Source organism: Vulpes vulpes, chromosome 1 (genome assembly GCF_048418805.1).
Source record: "Vulpes vulpes isolate BD-2025 chromosome 1, VulVul3, whole genome shotgun sequence".
In the NCBI taxonomy this organism is placed as follows: domain Eukaryota; kingdom Metazoa; phylum Chordata; class Mammalia; order Carnivora; family Canidae; genus Vulpes; species Vulpes vulpes.
Window position 1 is genome coordinate 116,337,719 of NC_132780.1, and position 19,112 is coordinate 116,356,830.

Here is a 19,112-nt window from a genome sequence, read left to right on the forward strand (position 1 = left end):
TTCTGGAACTGAAATATCATAAATGGACTTTAGATGTTATCAATAAGTAAGTAGGCTCATATTGAAATGTTATTTAGGGCAATACTACTAGTAGCTGGTAGAGTTTGACGTGGAACCAAAATCTATTGAATCTTAGCCAATACCTTCTACATTTCACAAGGCCAATTTTGCCTTTTTCATCTCTTTTTACTCCAGATTTCAGGCTTTGATTATTTGTGTTGTGTTTCACCTGGGGAAGCAAATTAAACAAACACAAAAAATAAAACAAGACAAGAAACCACCATGCTTTGTATATCTTTATATGATACTTTCTTGATTCCAAGTTTCTCTCCAGTCACTTTCCATTTGTCTTCTTCCTTTTCTGGCAAAATTTATTGAAGGAATTGTCTATATTAGCTATTACTATATCTTCACTTTCTTTTTTTTCTTTTTTCATATCTTCACTTTCTATTCTTTCCTCAACCTACTCCAATGTGGCTTTTTCCATTCCACCGTAACATGTCTGCTCTTGCCACGTCCAATGTTCACATTTTCATTCTCATTTTACTCTTCTTCTCAGCAGCAAGTTAACATGGTTAACCATGTCCTCTACTTGAAACACTGGCTATTTCTGAAACACCTCTCTTTCTAGTTTTTCCTACTTGCCTTATTGGGCACTTAAAACCTGCTTAAGTCTCTTCAAATTTGAAATCTATTACTTATAATTCCATCTCAAATGGCTTCTGATTTGGGATAAACACAGCATATTTGGCAAAACAACAAACACTAAGAAGGTGTTTATGAGATATCCAGGTTTTGAATGTCTGGCTTTATGACTCTGAATGCAGAATAGGGCTGAAAATCTAGTTCTTGTTTTGGCTTTAAGTCGATTTATTCTTATAGCAAAAATTATTAACAACTGACTTCTGAATATCCAAAAATGATCCTTTAACTAGAAACTGGCCAAGCAGATTTCTACAAATGGCCAAAACACAGCATATCTTCATGGCACAGAATTTCGGAGAACTCCATGTTAAAGTTGAAATTCACATATATGCAGCCCCTTCTAGTTTCACGAGATTTACTTAATTGCTCACCGAGTCTCTCCAACAACTATTCCTTGAGGTCTGCATTACTAGAAGATGAAACCCCTTCCCAAGTAAACCGAAGTAACCCAAATAAGGTTTCAATTCTAGATTGTACCCACGAACCCTAGCAAAAGCATCAAGATTTCTCATAGGAATGCAAGATATGCTCTGGCAATCATCAGATGGAGCTTGAGTTCATCTTTGTCTCAGGAGAAGAGACAGTCCTTTCTGACTTATGAATATGGCTGAAGGGTAATACCTGAAGAGGGTAATTTCACCTCACATCTGCCTCTAGGTTTGATAACATTGTACTATACAAAGTCACTGGCAATGCAGAATGTCAAGATAGCACAGGACTGATCAAAGCCTAATATTATCCAAATATGCTATTTGGAGGGAATCCCAACAACTTCTTTTGAATGGGATGTTACCAAGACTATGCATTAAAGGGCATTTTCTTAAGAAAAAAAGGGATGTTCTCATTATTTGCATGTCATTTGCTACCCAAGAGTAGACTCAGGCTTCCCCTTCTACTTAAATTCTTCCACTGAGTTGGTTTGCCAGGCCTATAACCAAGGTCTTTCTTTTATCTGAACTAGAACAAATATTCCATTTTGGGTTTAGAAGACATATCAGCAAAATTCCCAGAGTTAGTACTTTTATTTAATTATATACATATATTTATTATTTTTTTATGAGCTGTTCCACTAAGTTAAACTTTAACCATATTAATCCAGGGGGGGAAAAATCCCTGATTGCCAACCAACAATTTTGTAAACAGTTATCTCATGAGTTAAATATTAACTTGAAAAATTTAACTCAAAACTCCAAACAAGCAGGAGGAGCCAAAAGGCCAGTAGGAAGGAGTAAAGATTTTACTGCCTCTGGTATATCAGATCCCCTTGGAAGAGAGTGACAGAAATAGGCAAGGGAGTATTTAGGTGGTTTCTCCCTCTCTCTCTGCCCCTTCTCTTACTCATGCACACACTCTCTCTCTAAAGTAAATAAATAAATCTTAAAAAAAAAAAAAAAAAAAGACTCTTTCCAGTGAAGGTCTTTTAAGGAAGACTCCCAACTGCTCCGTAGATGAGGTGAGGCCAACTAATGTGAGTTTCTCAAGACAAGAGTGAATTAGATGGAAAAAGAGGAGACCTAGGAGGAGATATAAGAATGTAAAGGAATAATCCTTAGATACACATGTGCACCTTATTTAGATACAAGAAATGATACAGCTTATCGGACCTGACTGTTGATATTTTTAATTATATATTTAATACATGACTACATGTTTACTGGAAAATATTTAGACACTATAGACTATACCTTATGGTTATAGAGCTTTTTGCAGTTTATAAAATAGTATACTGTCAAATACTGTCATATCCACATACATATAATGCCATTTGTGACAACTCCAAAAAGTAAAAGAGCAGGTTCTGTTATTTCTGTTCTACAGATAAGTATTACCCTAGTATTGATGTAGTTGGTATAGAATGAACTAGAAGAACGAGAACCCATTAGCAGCCTATGAATGAATATGATGAGCGAGGGGATGGCTGTGGAATGGAAAGACATTATAAGTGAGTGTTCAGGGAAGGGGAGCAAGGAGGGAGAAGTTTTAAAATATTTAAAGATCAACAGGCACTAGGAATATTGGACAAAATTCAGAGTGATTTGTGAGAAGGAAAAGGTAATTAGAGCAAGGAAGGAACTCCAAATTCAGACCTCTTATTCGTTTGGCATATATTCACTGTATACTTAACTATGTTTGAGTTTCTCTGGATGCTGCTGGGCAAACAATGATGTATATTGAGACACTGACCTATGTCTGAGGTACTTAATATCTAATCATTGAGATAATGCAAAAAAATTACAATACAAGGCAAATCAGTATTCAAAACAAGGATTTAAAGAGAATCATTTCATGTCAAAACTGACAATGGGGAAGTGATAAGATGCAGGTTAAGTGAAGGACATGAAGGCGTGGAAGCAAAGAATGAAAAACATATTTGGGAGCAACAAATAAACAAGTTAGTGGGAATTGGAATAGTAATAATGTTGGAAAGATAAATTGAGCCTGGAATTTGAAGAGGTTCCTTGAATATTGGACTATCTAATCCACTTTATTCTGTAGGCAAAAGAGGTCTAGTAAAGGTTTATACATAAGGCACTGGCATCATCACAGTGGTATTTTAGTATAAGTAACTGGGGTTGGTGGACAGAAAAACTTGAAACAGAGAGAGCCCAGAGATAATGACAGATAGATATAGAGAGAGAACTCTTGCAATAAACCAGGAACTATGAGATAAATATCTGACCTTGGTAGCATAGGTAGAAATAGAAAGGAAATGAAATATTCTGGAGACTCTAAAGGAAGAAAGGATAATATTTATTAATTCTCTAATATGTACCAGGCACTGAACTGTGTGCTTTATGTAGATTAACCCATTTAATTTGTATGTCAACCCTAAACGGCAAGTAACTCTATTGTTTCTTATTTAAAGATGAGGATTAAGCAACTTCTTCAAGTTTATACAGTTAATAAGTGATAAAGACAGGATTCAAACACAGGTCATCTGCCTCCAGAGCCTGTCTGCTTAACCTTGATGCTTAAGGGCCTTGATGATGGATCATATATGGCAAATTTTGATAAGACTTGATGATTGGTTTTATAAAACCTTAAGATTCTTGGGAACATTGATTCTGAGATTTTGAGGTGATGGGTAGAATGGTGATACTATGAATTAAAACAGGGAAATAGAAAAGAGCTCCAGACTTCATGTCTTACATTTGTTTTAAATGGTCCAATTGCTCTTTGGATTTAAAATGTCAATTTACAAAAGAAGTCACAAAAGCAACTGAACCACCAAACTTAAAAGCCTTTGAAGACAGATACTAGCTGATTCTTCCTTCCAAGTTTTACTAATGTATATGTGGAGTATAACACAGTGCTTGGCATATAGGAGCTGCTCAGCAATGTGTTAAATGAATCAACTGGAGGGGTATTAACCATAAATTAGTAAGAATAAAGGGAGGAAGAAGAGTAGAGTCAAAAGAGTATGACCCAGAATCAGACAAATCTCAGTTCAAATCCTGGCTCAGCCACTCTCTAACTAAAGGACCTAGGGCAAGTTACTGTATACATTTTATGTAAGATAGGGTAACAATTCATAGCAAAGCCAGGTACCTGGATTCAGCGTTTCTATGTAAGGCAGTGGGTCCGTGCAAACTTAGAAAGGATGCTTGCAAAGGCCATTATCTCTGACAGAAGAAAATCTGCAACCTTCTTCTTTCATTGAGTTTAAATTACAAAAACTTTATTGAGGCTTATAGAAAAAAATCTGTTAAGTAATTGCCAGTTTTAAAAGAAAAATAAATTATTTTCAGAGAAGTAAAAACTGTAGAGTTTCAACTGAAGGGGAGATTTTAATTGCAGAGAGACATATCAGCTGAATGGTTTAGCTTGGACTTGTGGGATCAGGAGCAGCCAGTGGGATATATATATTAAAGAAAAACGAAGTTTAATTAGCCTTAAGATTTTATACAGCGTGGCTCTTCCCTCCCACACCTAGTCCGTTTCCTTCAGGTCAATCTCCCTTTCAATCACATGCTCTCCCATCCTTTTCTCAGTTGCTGTCATGACAAGCCAATAGGAGAATGACATTCCGATGAAAACAAGGTTTGAATAATTACTGCACTGCGGCTGGTTGTTGTTTGAGCATCATTTTATTTCTTCCAATCACACAGGTTCTTGGACTTCAGAGCCCCATGTTTCAGATGGGGGTGATGCTGATTATATTATGACATTACAGCAAAGACAGGCAGATCAGACAAAGTGAATTTCGCTCAGTAATTAAACTGCAGTATCTTTCGTCTAAAGTCCAGAGCAGGATTAATCGAAAGGTAGCTCTTTATCATCTCGATTAGTGCTGGGATTTGAAGAGTGAGCTCTGATTTGATAGCTAGCCCTGAGTTGGGCTGTCTAGTGGCCCCATATCTGTCTAACTTGCAAAAATAATATCAGATCAAGATACATTTGCAAGGTTATGCCCTTCCCTTTTATTTTATTTTTATCTGAAGGAAATGTAGATAGATTAAAATATGCTGCTATTTCCATTACCCTGTTTTCTATTACAAAAATGTCTATTAAAAAGAACAGGTCCTTCCAAACCCCACAGCATTTTACAGATGGTTTCCCATAATTCCACTTAGTACTATGCTCTAATGGCTTCTTATTTCTTGCCTTTTCATTATCTGAGAGTCAAATCTGAATATTTGGATAGCCCAAGCAACAGCTTCTCAAGCTGCTCACGAGTCCCACTTTTATTTCAAAGGACTCAGTGTAGGATTTATGGAAAGATTTTGCTTCCTTCAATTGCTCTTTTAATGTATAAGATAGTCTCAAATTCTTTCTCAAGTGAACTAGTAGATCAGTGATTCTCCATCCTGGATGCCTATAGAAGCACTTGTGAGGCTTTGTAAACAATCAGCATCTAGCCCCCACCCCAGATGCAATGATTCAGTATCCGTAGGAGTTAGAACCATGCATCTGTATATTTTTCAAAGTCCATAGGTGATTTGGATGTGCTGCCAATGTTAAGAATCACTGAGTCAGCTCTATAGTGTACCAGCTGTATTTGCAAAAGATTTATCAAAACAAACCATTGTTGAGGGAAATGAAGCCCGATATGGTGTAGAAAATCCCTTAATAAAATGATAAAAAGCTTTTTCGAGTAACCTTTGCATAGAATATATATTAAGTCTCTTAAGAACAATAGAAGACAAGGAAGACTATAATACAGACAGGTTTATGTTGATGATGCTTCCATTGATCCATCTGATAACACTGAAGGTGATAGTTTACCGATTGAGCCCATCAGCTACCAACACATGATTTAAGATGACCACTGACTAACATCATAATATCTCAGAGTTTGCACACAAACTTGGAATTAGCTGTTGTCACTTTTACTATGCAGCTGACTTCTTAGAAAGAGAAAAGGCAGGATTAAAAAGATCTGATTTTAAAATGTGACTCAGGGATCCCTGGGTGGCGCAGCGGTTTGGCGCCTGCCTTTGGCCCAGGGCGCGATCCTGGAGACCCAGGATCGAATCCCACATCAGGCTCCCGGTGCATGGAGCCTGCTTCCCCCTCTGCCTATGTCTCTGCCTCTCTCTCTCTCTCTCTCTGTGACTATCATAAATAAATAAAAATTAAAAATAAATAAATAAATAAAATGTGACTCAGTCCTGTTCTGGAGTTTAAGAACACATGTTCTGGAGTTAAACTGAATCTAATTACTATTTGGGTGGGCTTCAGAAAAGTAATTACTTCTCAAGCCTCAATGATCAGATCCTTAAAATGGGGCCAAGAATACTTATACCACAAAACAATTTGGGTTTTGAACTCATTAATTTAGATAAGAGTATATGGCAAACAAAAGTATCAGAACTAAATGAAAGTCTGTTGAAGGCAAATACAATAATAACTTAATGTTGTCACTGAGGCTCTGTGCCTAAGACATCAGTTTTGAAACTCACTGCTCAGTTTTCTGAAAGATCTGATACCTCAGAGAGAAAAAAAGAATTCAAATAAGAATGACTTTCAAATTTAATTGTTCATTCCCATCACCTGGAAGTGATAGTTACGAATGTAACTTGCTCGGCTCCCAACCAGGGATTGTAATTCAGTATGCAGGGGTGGAATCAAAGAACATGCATTTTAGCAACCATCCACATGATTTTGACTCAGGGTCAAGGATCCTCACTTTGATAAAACAGCTATAATGGAATATAAGTTGGCCAAATATTTATCCCCCAAATAGCCACACAGTGTGGCTATGCTTTCATTTCCTTAGGCCAGAACTTAGGTGAATTTAAGTTACGCACAAATAAAACATGTTCACAGAATATGTTATGCTTACAGAGTAAAAAACAAAACAAAAAAACCCACTTTTTTTTCAATTAAAATAAACTTCCTGAATAATTAGTATTTAGCTGCTAATATCTTCAATTTTTTTTCATCACTACTGGGTACGTGCAAGTATAAAGGCATGGGTCAGATTCATTTTCAACTCATCATGTTTTTCTTCTTACAAAAAAATAAACTTCCTAAAAATCAGTAAATTCCTTAAATAACAAAAGTAGCTATTTCTTCCTTGAAAGGCATTATAAAGTATTCTTGAAATGCATTTATCAAAATTGATGATAAAAATCAGTGCACAATTGTGAGTTGGATATTTTAAATGCAATCAATGAATTAATTTGCTAAAATAAAGATACTCTACCTATAAATGGAGACTGTTCTGGATCTAAGAGGAAATTTTAAAACTTTCACTTTCAAGGTTTTCCTAAAGAAAAAACAAATTCCAGAAAGGTATTTATAGTTTGTAGTACAATATGCTAACAGATATGCATGAATTCTCTATATTTTAAAAGTTATTGTAAAGATAACAAAAGGATTATGGTCTTAAATTGTAATTGGGCATACAATTAAGCTGCGGAGAAAAAAGATAACAATATGAGGAAAGTTTATCAGTATTACTAGATAATATAGTCTCGTGGTCAAGTGTAAGGCTAAAGGAGAATCTTCTCTTTGATACGTACTGAGTTAGGGTAAGCTACTGAAGATCTCAGAAACTCAGGCACAGCACTTCTCTCGGAAGGCTGCAGTGACCAGAGTGGGTACTGAATAAATGCAAGCAGTTGTTTATTGTAATAGTTGACAGTTTGTTATACAAGATATGTCATGGATAAGACTTACATAAATGGTACAGACATTGAGAGCTAAAGAAACCCAAAATTGAGAGAAAGTTGACATGACTAGTGAGGTTTTTGCAAAGAGAGATATTTGAGTTTGATAATTCAGAACAAATACGATTTGTCTAGAAAGTACGACAAAGACCATTTTAGGATACAGGGGAGATGTTGCTATGACCTGCAGGTCAGAGGTAGAAAGTGTTAAGTAGTTTAGGACAAAATTGTTAAATAGTTTAGGATAATATGAGAAGAGATAATTTGGGGTAAAACAATAGAGGTTCTAAATTCCAAAATCACCTTTGGTTTCTGGTGGAATTTTTATTTTTATTTTTATTTTTTTTTATTTTTATTTATTTATGATAGGTACACAGGGAGAGAGAGAGAGAGAGAGGCAGAGACATAGGCAGAGGGAGAAGCAGGCTCCATGCACCCGGAGCCCGACGTGGGATTCGATCCCGGGTCTCCAGGATCGCGCCCTGGGCCAAAGGCAGGCGCTAAACTGCTGCACCACCCAGGGATCCCATGGAATTTTTAATTGCTCAAATATTTTCCCAGTGTAATTCAACATCTTTTTATAACAATGGTCTGCAAATTTTGCTGTGTGTCAGAATCACCTGGAGGATTTATTCAAGCACAAATACCTGTACTCCACCCCAAAGTTTCCATTCGGTAGGCTGCAGTAAGGCCCAGGGGTTTGTGTTATAATATATTTCTAGGTGTGCAAATGCTACTGGTCACTTTGAGAACCACTGCTTTAGAAGATGACAACAGTTGGATGGAAGAGGATTTTCCTCAAAGTCAGAAATGATTAGACAACTGAATAACCTTCTATTTCCTGTAAAATTTCATTGCCAGTGGCATACCAAGTCACAGAAGAACCTACATGGAGGTTACCTAAGGAAAAACAAATGCTTACTTTAACCTCCTAATCTCACTACTGGAGTCAGGTCTTTAACTGTGGGAATGAAGAGACCCACGCCCCATGGGGACCCAGGCCAATCAACCTGGAAACTTAGAGAACACTTCATCAGCATTAAGAATATTCAAGAATTGAAAATAATAGAACCAAGAGATTAAAGACAGTGGGTGGACTTTTCATTCCAAAGATCTTCTATCAATCTATGCGGCACATTTTGTACTTGGGTTATACTTGATTGCCTGCCCCATACTCCACAAACTATTTTCAACCCCCTCTGGTCATCCTTCACCTTTTTCTTTTCTTCAACAGGCAATCAGGAATGAGCTGAGACAACAAGACCTCTCTACTTTGGCCTGGGTCACTGTTCAAGTATTTCCACTTCCTGCTTCAAACTTTTTCTCCTAAACAATCACTATTTAGTAACTATACTGTAGGAAATATTGTAAAAGGTAGAAGGAAGAAATGAAAGGCTCTGACTCTATCTTCTCACACGTGACTCCAAGGGCATCATCTCACTAGTTAGTACTTTATTTTCAATGGCAGACCCCCCCAAAAAAAATTCTATTTGAAGATTCATGCAGAAGTCTTTGTGAAAAAAAGGCCAAAAGTGGATTTAAAATGTTTGACACTCCAAAAATCCCTCAATAACAGCAGCTTGTTTATTTTTTTTAGCCATTTATCTTTCCTTAAAATAAGAAGCTATATAATTACAAAGTATAATTAATAATAACAATAACAACAATTACCACAAGTACAACGGAAATAATGATAGTAAGCACCATGGGCCCAGATTCCCATAGTTACAAAGGATAAGAATTTGTCTTAGTATTTTCAAGAACAGACAGCAACCCAATAATACAGGGGAAAATACTGAAAGGAAAAAAAATCTTTCCTATGTTCCCTGGAAAGTACCACAGAAAAATAGACAATAAACTTTAATGCCTCTTGTTAAAGATCTTCATTTTACAGATCAGTTCAAGCAATTTAAATAGACAAAAACATGAGGCCTCTAACGTCTCTTAGGAAACAGTATCAACGTTAATTCCTGGCTGGTCCCAATTCCATTTCTAGTTAAGCATCCCCATCCACTCATAAGAAGAAAGAAATAGCATTTGTATAGTGTTTTACAGTTTATAAAGCACTTACACAAACATCGTATTATTTGATTGTCTCAACAATCCCGTGGGATAGCTAAGTAGGGAAAGTATTAATATTACACCCATCAGAAGGTGAGAGAATTAAGGATCAAAGAAGGAAATAAGTTACATTGGGTCAAACTGTGTGCTGACCTGAAAAGAAGCCCAAATATAGAACTTTTTAAAAAAGATTTTATTTATTTATTCATGAGAGACACAGAAAGAGGCAGAGACGTAAGCTGAGGGAGAAGCAGGCCCCCTATAGGCAGCCTGATGTGGGACTCCATCCCAGGACCCCAGGATCATGACCTGAGCTGAAGGAAGATGCTCAACCACTGAGCCACCCAGGTGCCCCTCAATTATAGAGTTTTACATAACATGAACAAGGCTCAGAGAATTTGATATCTGCTCAAGGTTACCAATGGCAGACCTGGGGGCTGGAATGCAGGTAATTCAGCCCAAGATGCCATGCTCTTTCCAAACCCTAGACTTGACTCTCAGTTGTAAATGTCTAGTTATGGTAAACGGCCCTCTCAAGATGAAGCTTGTTCAATTGCCAAGTGTTACAACCACTACTAGTGTCCAGGCTTTTTGTTTGTTTTTAGTTCATCTGACAAAAAGGTACACACTCCTTGAGAAGATGTGCAACTTTATATTACTTAGTCTGTCAAGAAAAAAAGAAGAGAATGTATTATTTCACTGGCTTAAAATACTGAGTTTTAAAAGTCACTCCGACTATCCACAGACACAGGTGACAACACAGTCCTATTTCCGTGGAAATGGTCATTACAAAAAAGATGAACCAAAAGACTAACCAACCTCAAAGGTTGCCCTCTGGCACAGGCTCAACTTTAAACTATTAGTTTCTTTTTATTTAAAAGAAAAAAAAGATTTTACTTATTTATTTGAGAGAGCACAAGCAGGGAATGGGCAGAGGAAAAGCAGACTCCTCACTGAGCAGGGAGCCAGATGTGGGGCTCCGTCCCAGGACCCCGGGATCATGACCTGAGCTGAAGGCAGACACTTAGGTGCTGAGCCACCCAGGCGTCCCTGTCCACATATTTAGAAACAGAGTTTAAGAATATGTGGGTGGCACAATCGGTGAAGTGTCTGCCTTCAGAGTTTAAGAACATGTGGGTGGCACAATCGGTGAAGTGATTCTGGAATTTTGGGATGGAGTCCCACACTGGGCTCCCTGCATGGAGCCTGCTTCTCCCTCTGGCTATGTCTTTGCCTCTCTATCTCTTGGTGTCTCTTATGAATAAATAAATAAAATCTTAAAAAATATATGTGGACATGCCAATGCATATTAAAATGAGGAAAACAGTGTAAGATGTATGAACAAAGTAAATTACTCATTTTGTTATTTTCAACTCAAAAGTCTCCAAGGTGTAGATTCAGATTTTGAAACTTCTGGATTAAATTGCCATACCTCTTGCTGTTTTTAGTCTTTACACACATTTACTTGTATAACTGATATGCAATTTTTAGTTTGTACCTACATCTACTTTTGCCATTTGCCTGTTTTGTTTTTTAAGATAGTGATATTCGCCCTTCACTTGCATGTATGCAACTTCTGACTTAGAGCACTTATTTATTTATTTAAAAAATGATTTTATTTATTTTTTTCATGAGAGACAGAGAGAGAGGCAGAGACACAGGCAGAGGGAGAAGCAGGCTCCATGCAGGGAGCCCAATGTGAGACCCGATCCTGGGACTCTGGGATCACGCTGAGCCGAAGGCAGATGCTCAATCGCTGAGCCACCCAGGCACTTTGATTTAGACCATTTAAAGGTTTGGCAAAGGAATATCTTCCCACAAAAGACACAGAGGTTTCACCTAGAATGCATTTCGGGAATTTGTGCTCTAGAAGTTAAGGGAGGTCTAGGATATGAGTAAATATCAGTGAAATCAGACTGGAATTTTGAATACTAAGTGAAAACATTTATTAAAGATGATTGTTGTATGTAGTGAACAACTTACCTTATGACTGAGCATTGCAGAATTTCAGACTTGATGCTTCACTGGAGATACTATTTTTATAATGACAGAATATTAGTGTTGGAGTTCATCAAAATTATGTATTATAATTATCTAAGGCTTTACCATCCTATAAAACATTCCTGTAAAGTGACTGTCCATGCTTAAACACCTTGGTCTCAGGAGTTAATATTTGTTGATATTAGGGACTGAATATGACCCCTTCTCAACCTCCAAATTTGCATGTTGGAGTCCTATCCCCTAACTCACTGTATTTGGAGATAGGGTCTTTAAAGAGATAAATGCAGTTAAAAGAGGCCATAAGAATGAGACGCTCATCTATTAGGACTGGTGTCCTCATAAAAAGAAGAGACACCAGGGCTGAGGAAACACAGGGAGAAGATGGCCTTCTGCAAGCCAAGGGGAGAGATCACATGAAATTCAACTCTGCTGATACCTTGATTCCTGGTCTTTTGACCTCCCAAACTGAGGAATACATTACTGTAATTTAAGCTACTCGTCTGTGATATTTTCTTATGGCAGTCCTCACAAACTAATACAGGCACTAAAGTTCTACAACTTGCCGAGTAGGAATTGGTTAAATCTACTTTATCGGTACAGAAATGGATTATGGTATTCAAAACATGAGAGAGACACAGAATCAATAAGTGGCATAACCAAGTTTTAATCTAGGTTTGTCCTCCAGACTAATATTTTTCCTTCTTGTTTGTTTTCCACCTTTGAGCACAAAAGGATGTAAAAAGTTAGTTTTTATATTGACCTGAATATTTTATTCTTGTATGTTTTATCACTGGGTTGTGTTCTACTTGGAATCACAGAAACAACATAATTTATCTTCTATGTGACAATCCTTAATATACTTGAACATATTTATCATATTCATTCTTTGTGAATTTCTAAACAATTCCAGTTCCCTTAACCATTCCTCATATCACACATCTCATTTCCCTACCCTCCTGGTCACTTTCCTTTAAGATGTTCCTATTCATTTAGATTTCTTGTACTAATTTGTTAAGCCACATATCACTCAGAAAGTTCATGAAAAATCTTTTAAAAATATAAAGACAAAAACTTGCCTTTATCCATTCTAAAAGATTCCTCTGGTTAGATGCATCCCGTCGCTCTAGTCTTTCAAGATGTTTGAAACATGATTCCTTAATTTCTTAATTCCATAGATTTTCTATGTATTTGGATTCATATCATCTGCAACTCTGATGGACATGCTTTCATCCCAGTAATTGAAAAAAAAATGGTGGCCAAAATACGGCTTAGGATTCTCCTGACTTATTCCATAGGACTCTCTTCTATTATGACATTGAGCCATTTGTTTGCACTTAATAGTGTGGTCATTCAACCAGGTACCAATCCACCTGTACATCTAACCAGGCAAGATCAGATCATATATTGTTGATCCACTTTCACTGAAGTCATTCTGGTTTATAGCAAGCACCATTTCTTTCAGGGGAATCATAAACCACCGCTTTATGCTTTATTGTTTGAATAATACATCTAGGTCTTTGCTCAGGACTGACATCGTGTTGTTTGTCCTTATAAACTATCTTCTTATACTTTCCAAAAATCAGAACATGTTTTGCACTCCTAGTTACCTAACACTTTTTGTTGCTTCTCCTCAGCTACAAATGGCAATAATTACTTATCTTATTGGCAAATCCTCTCACTAGCTTATGGTTCTCTAGCCCTATTTTCAGGCTCTTCTCCTTTTCCTTTTTCCTATTTCCTTCCAAGGAATAGAGTCACTGCTGTGTAATCATGGATTGCATCCAGAGATGCTGGTCAGGGGTAGATCTGCAAACTAGAAGAGTATGGAGAATTTAAGATGCTGTCCTTGGGCCTGGCCATGCTGGCAGAGGAGAATGGGCTGTGATTAGGTGAGGCTTTGCTTTCATCTCTACGAATGGCTCTGCCTGACTTCTGTTTTTGACTTGTAGCTGTGCCCCTGGACAGGGCTACCTCCTTTTCTTACTCTGGATGATTTCCTTGGCCAAAGATTCAAGACAGCGTTGTATTTTTCAGTCTTTCATTGAGAAAGGTTGTAATATATAACACTTTCATTTTTCCACAAAGACTTTCTCTGAGGCAGGCATGTACCCCGACCTTTACCTAATCAAGAAAAGTTGTTTGGGGTGGGGGGATGGGAAATGGAAAAGCAGGTTGGACTTCAAATGCACAAATCACTTCTAATAAAAACACTAAGATTCAGGTGCCTGAGGTTAGAAATACTGGAGGGAATTCAATTACACTAATTAATATTTAAGAAGGGCTAGAGATCACATACTGAATGTGGGAAACTAGGCCAGTGAGACATGAGCATATGGGGAGGGCAAGATCAACTGATAAAAGTAACAAACAAATCATACATAAATGCTGCAACAGGAATAAAATAGAGAATATAAAATAAATGTTTCAACAGACTCTGAAGAGGAGGTAAATGGTCTACCACATGAAAGCAAAATGTTCTCACACACACAAGGCATTTTATTGGTTTTACGTAAACACCTATATTATAAAAACTGTTTATTTCAGGTAAGTTGGTAGAAATGTTACCCATTTGTAAAAACAGACTTAGTTTGGGTTCTGTGAATTCACAGCATACTGTATTTGCTTTCATTTCCTCACTGGCTCGTTAAGTAGTGGTCTCGGTAAGGCATGACTTTCCTACTGGGGAGTTCTCTAATGGCCAAGCCTACCTGGATACCCAAAACCTGATGGAAGGTTGAAAAGCAGCAGAGTATTCTGGGTTCTACACACATTTTTCTTGTTCTGTCTCTGATGTCATTTGGTTGGTTGTCACAGCTTTTACCACATTCTCTCTTTGTACTTGATTGTTTTATTTGTGGTCTGGATAGTTAATTCTGATTTTTGATCCCTCTTTTGTATACTTCGAAGCTTTTAGAGAAGGCACTAAGTACCAGAACTGTCTTGCCTCTAGTATGTAAATGGTTCCTTCTTCTACAGTAGCATTTACCTAACCTTTTCACTTCTTCTCTATCTCCCTTCCTCCCTTTGCTCTAGTTCATCAGAAGGTCCTATTCCTGAGCCCTGTTCTACCGTTCAACTGCTCTTATTCCTTCAAAGCTCCACTCCATAGAAGCCACAATCTGTCAATATACAGGCCCTTCTTGGGAGCTCTGAAAACCAGAAGCCCAGAGAATTCACTGAACTGTTTTTGTTATCAACATCATTGTGTAGAAACACAGAGTGATAGATGAGAGGAGGACTGAGACTGAGATTTAGGCCCTTTTTTTTTCAAATTCTCTAGTGTGCACAGATGGTAACTACAGACTGGGCAAACCCCATGTCTATGCACAATGTGTAATATTAGTCTCGTGAAGAGAACAAAGCAAAAAAACAAAAACAAAAACAAGATTCTTGCCCTTTAGGACTTTAACGTCTAGTTGAAGAAAGAATTGAACTACACCAAAACCCATAAGAAAAAGCATTCCCAAAGGGTTGAATTGTCCTTAAATAATAAAGGAACAGAGAGAAAAAAATAAAGTTATTTCCTAAAATTTTGAACCAAATTAGTGGTTTTCAAACTATGCTTCATGGTCCCCAAGCTCACAAACAGATGATTACAAAGAGATGACTGAGCAGTTAAATGTTGAATTAAAATGTAAATGCTAAAAATTATATATTTGTATCAATTTATAATTGAGATAAAAATGACATGCAAATTAAATGTATTATGTAGTTTTATTATTCTCCTTTTTTTTAAGTTCTTATTTAAATTCCAGTTAACACACAATGTAATATTAGTTGCAGGTATAGAATTTAGTGATTCATCACTTACATACAACACCCAGTGCTCATCACAAGTGCCATCCTTAATTCTCATCAACCATTTAACCAGAACACAGACTCTTAAGTACAGAGAGCAAACCGAGGGTTGCTGGAGGGGAAGTGGGTGGGAGGCTTGGTTAAATGTATTTATGTAATTAAAAAAAAATATTGGGGACTGATGTGTTGCTAATAGTTAAATATGTACAGTAAGTTTAACTAGTTTTCACATAGGCCTCAAATTAAGGCTCTGAAATTGGAAGGCAAGCTCTTTAAAAACAAACAAAACTGTTGATACATGCAACTGCTTATGTGGTCTCATGATTTTCTTGACACCATATAGTATTCCATTCCTCATACAAAAATAAACTAAGCTTAAGCCGATATAATAATCCAGTCCTAAGTTTCCGTTTCTTTGCATATTTACCTTTATTTATATACAAAGGTATTTCTTTGCATATATTACCTTTATATATTTATACCTCAGAAACTGACTTTTATAATATTTACTATGATAAACAATTCTAATTTATAAAATGACTTTAATAAAATACTACTTTTACTAGTTCATATATAAAGGATACAATCACATTTATTTTGAAAAGAGGATGCTGTTGTTTATTTTTTATTTATTTATTTTTGTTTAAATTCAGTTAACATATAGTATATCATTAGATTCAGGGGTAGAATGTAGTGATTCATCAGTTGCATATAACACCCAGTGCTAGAGGACTCTGTTGTTTAAAAGAAATATGAAAAAAATCCCTGGATCAAAATATTTGTATGATCCCTCCAATTCGAGGCCATACAATTCTCATGGTTCTGGCTCCAGACTGCTTATTTTCTGAATTTATTGACTTGCTGGCTTAGATCACTCCATACAGCAGATATACTGGGCCCAAACCAGATTTCATATACTGGCTACTATCCCTTCAAGCCTAAGAAAGATGATATTTTTACAATGAGGAATAGACTATTTATTATGAAAACATCATGCATCAAAAGAAGTCACTTTGTCTTAAATTTACCCAGTACATGAAATTCACTAGATATTTGTAGAATGCCAGGTTATCATAATTTAATATATTAGTTTAAAATTTAACAGTACTAACTAACCAAAAAATAAGTCAATGGAAACTTCTTTAGGTAAGAAGTACTGCTTTTATTAATTACGTAATATATGGACATTTATTCATTTATTTTTACACTTACCCAAAAGGTATTATATCAAAAGACTTCAGAAGACTTTTTCCTAACATTAATCAGTCATTGTTTAATGGCAGAAAAAGAGTGAGCCAAAAATGATTTTCCACTACTACAGAGAATGGAACTAGCAAACCTGAGTTGAAAGATCCATTTTCCAAAACCTGAACTACGCTCTACTATGGAAATGTTTCAAACTTTCTTAACAGTGAAGTATAAGTCAATAATAAATTGACTTGAGATCTTCTATGGTCTCTATTATATAGTAGTCAAACCAGAATTTTTGTGTGTATTTAGTTTTTAAAGGCCGTGACTTGAAATGTACCATAGTGTATAGGTTACAAATGTACCTGGGTTTCTGTTTGGGCTCCACAGTCCTAGCTGTGAATTCTTGGGCAAATTACTTAAACTGCCTAAGCCTCAGCTGTCACTTCCATAAAATGGAAGAAATAATAAAAATACCGATTCTCGTGGATTTGTAGTAAGAAATAAATGAATGTATAAAATAATGAATGAAAGTTGCTTAACATGTTGCCTAGCACATAAAATGCTCTTAATAAATATTAACCATAATTATTAAAATTGCTAAGCATCTAAAAGCCAGTTGTTTGCTTCTGATTTTTCCTCTGACCTGAATTTACTCATAATTTATTGACTATCTGTTCTTCCCTTCTGGAATGATGCTCTATTTAGATTTTTTCTGTTTCTAGAATGTTCTCTGGTTAATATCTCACCACCTGCACCCCAATTATCAGATAGGATTACAGGGCTTCATTCTGGTATTTTTGTATTTGTTTTTTTGTCAGTGCTTGTGTTATTTTCTCGTTCCTACTCAGTGGTTTAAAAAAGTAAAACTCAAAGAACTAAACATTATGAGGAATTTATTAAGACCTAATGGTTATCAAAATTGGGCAAAAAAGGATGTTATTAAAAATAAATCACACCAAGGGAGAGCAGCTGATGACAGCAGCTGTGAAATGGCTGTACATGGTGGGAATCAGTGAACCCCAAAGAAACAAAAGAAAAAAAATGGAAGGCCATGAAACTTACATGATTTACAAGATAAGTTTAAACTTAATGAACAGATTCTTTGGACTACAGGAGCCAGGGAAGTCATTTCTGGATGAATATTTGCACAATATAGTAACACTGAAAGGACTGGTATTCTCTGATCAAATGGAAATTACTAGTAAGAAGAGAGTGAGAAGACAAATGAAAAATTTTAGTGCACTTGATTTCATTACTGCATCACCCGCATTGAGGAGACATCTTCGTGGATACGGATATAGATGGAATGCCTAAAAAATGCTTGGTAATATGGCAGTAGCAACGAGAATGATATATTTTTAAGAGCCAGAGTTAGAAATTCATGGACAAGATAAATTAAAATTAGAACCCATTCAGCCGACATTGGGACAGGGTATTCTATGACAGGAAAGCTTTTCTTAAATAGGACTCTACGGATTTTGCGGTTTGAAAAAATATTTCAAGTAGGTGATAACAAAAACAGCAAACAGTTGGTTTACTGCAAAGATGCATACAGACTTATATGGCTTTTTGCTTTGTGCCTAGATATCGACCTGCCTCTCCACTTCCATAAGCACTAAATTCAGTTAAAAAGTTAAAAAAAAAAAAAAGGCAATAATGCCAAGGAAATTGAGCTGATCATATAGCATCATGCCTGAGAGGATAAATTATCAGGGTGATGAGCAACCAGCTGAAACGGGACTAGCAAACTTAACCCAAGTCAAGAAGGCAGTCTATATTGTTAAAACAAAAATATTACTAAGCAGAACCAAAGTTGTTCTTCATGGGAATAACAAGTGAATTTTTTTTTTTTTCTGAAATTCTACTTGGAGAACTCCTATGAGACTACTCCAAATGTGGAGATTCTTTTCAGAACTGCTCTTGTTGCAAATGAAATTTAAAGACATTTGATGAAACAAGTGAAACCTTATCAAAAAAGAGCCTTTAAATTACCTGAAACAAAATACTAGCCTAGTTAGGAAAAGGAAACTTAAGTCACTCATAAATGTTGGATAACACTGACTTAGACATAGTTGGAAGTATTTCCATTAAAGTCCTGAAAGCTTCCCTTCTTGAGAAGAAATTGTTCTCTCCTAAAACCCCATATTTAATTATAAACCAGTACCAAATGTATATTCACTTGAAATCTCCACTTAGAAAAAAACTGAAATACCAAATTTCATTCATCTCCATTCCAATATG

The 19,112-nt window shown here is 36.2% G+C and overlaps 1 protein-coding gene across 48 annotated transcripts in view; it reads right to left on the reverse strand.

The window, feature by feature from the left end:
* ZBTB20 (zinc finger and BTB domain containing 20) overlaps positions 1-19,112 on the reverse strand; it is a 753,858-nt gene that overhangs the window by 371,111 nt on the left and 363,635 nt on the right. The gene's annotated exons all lie outside the window — the stretch shown is intronic.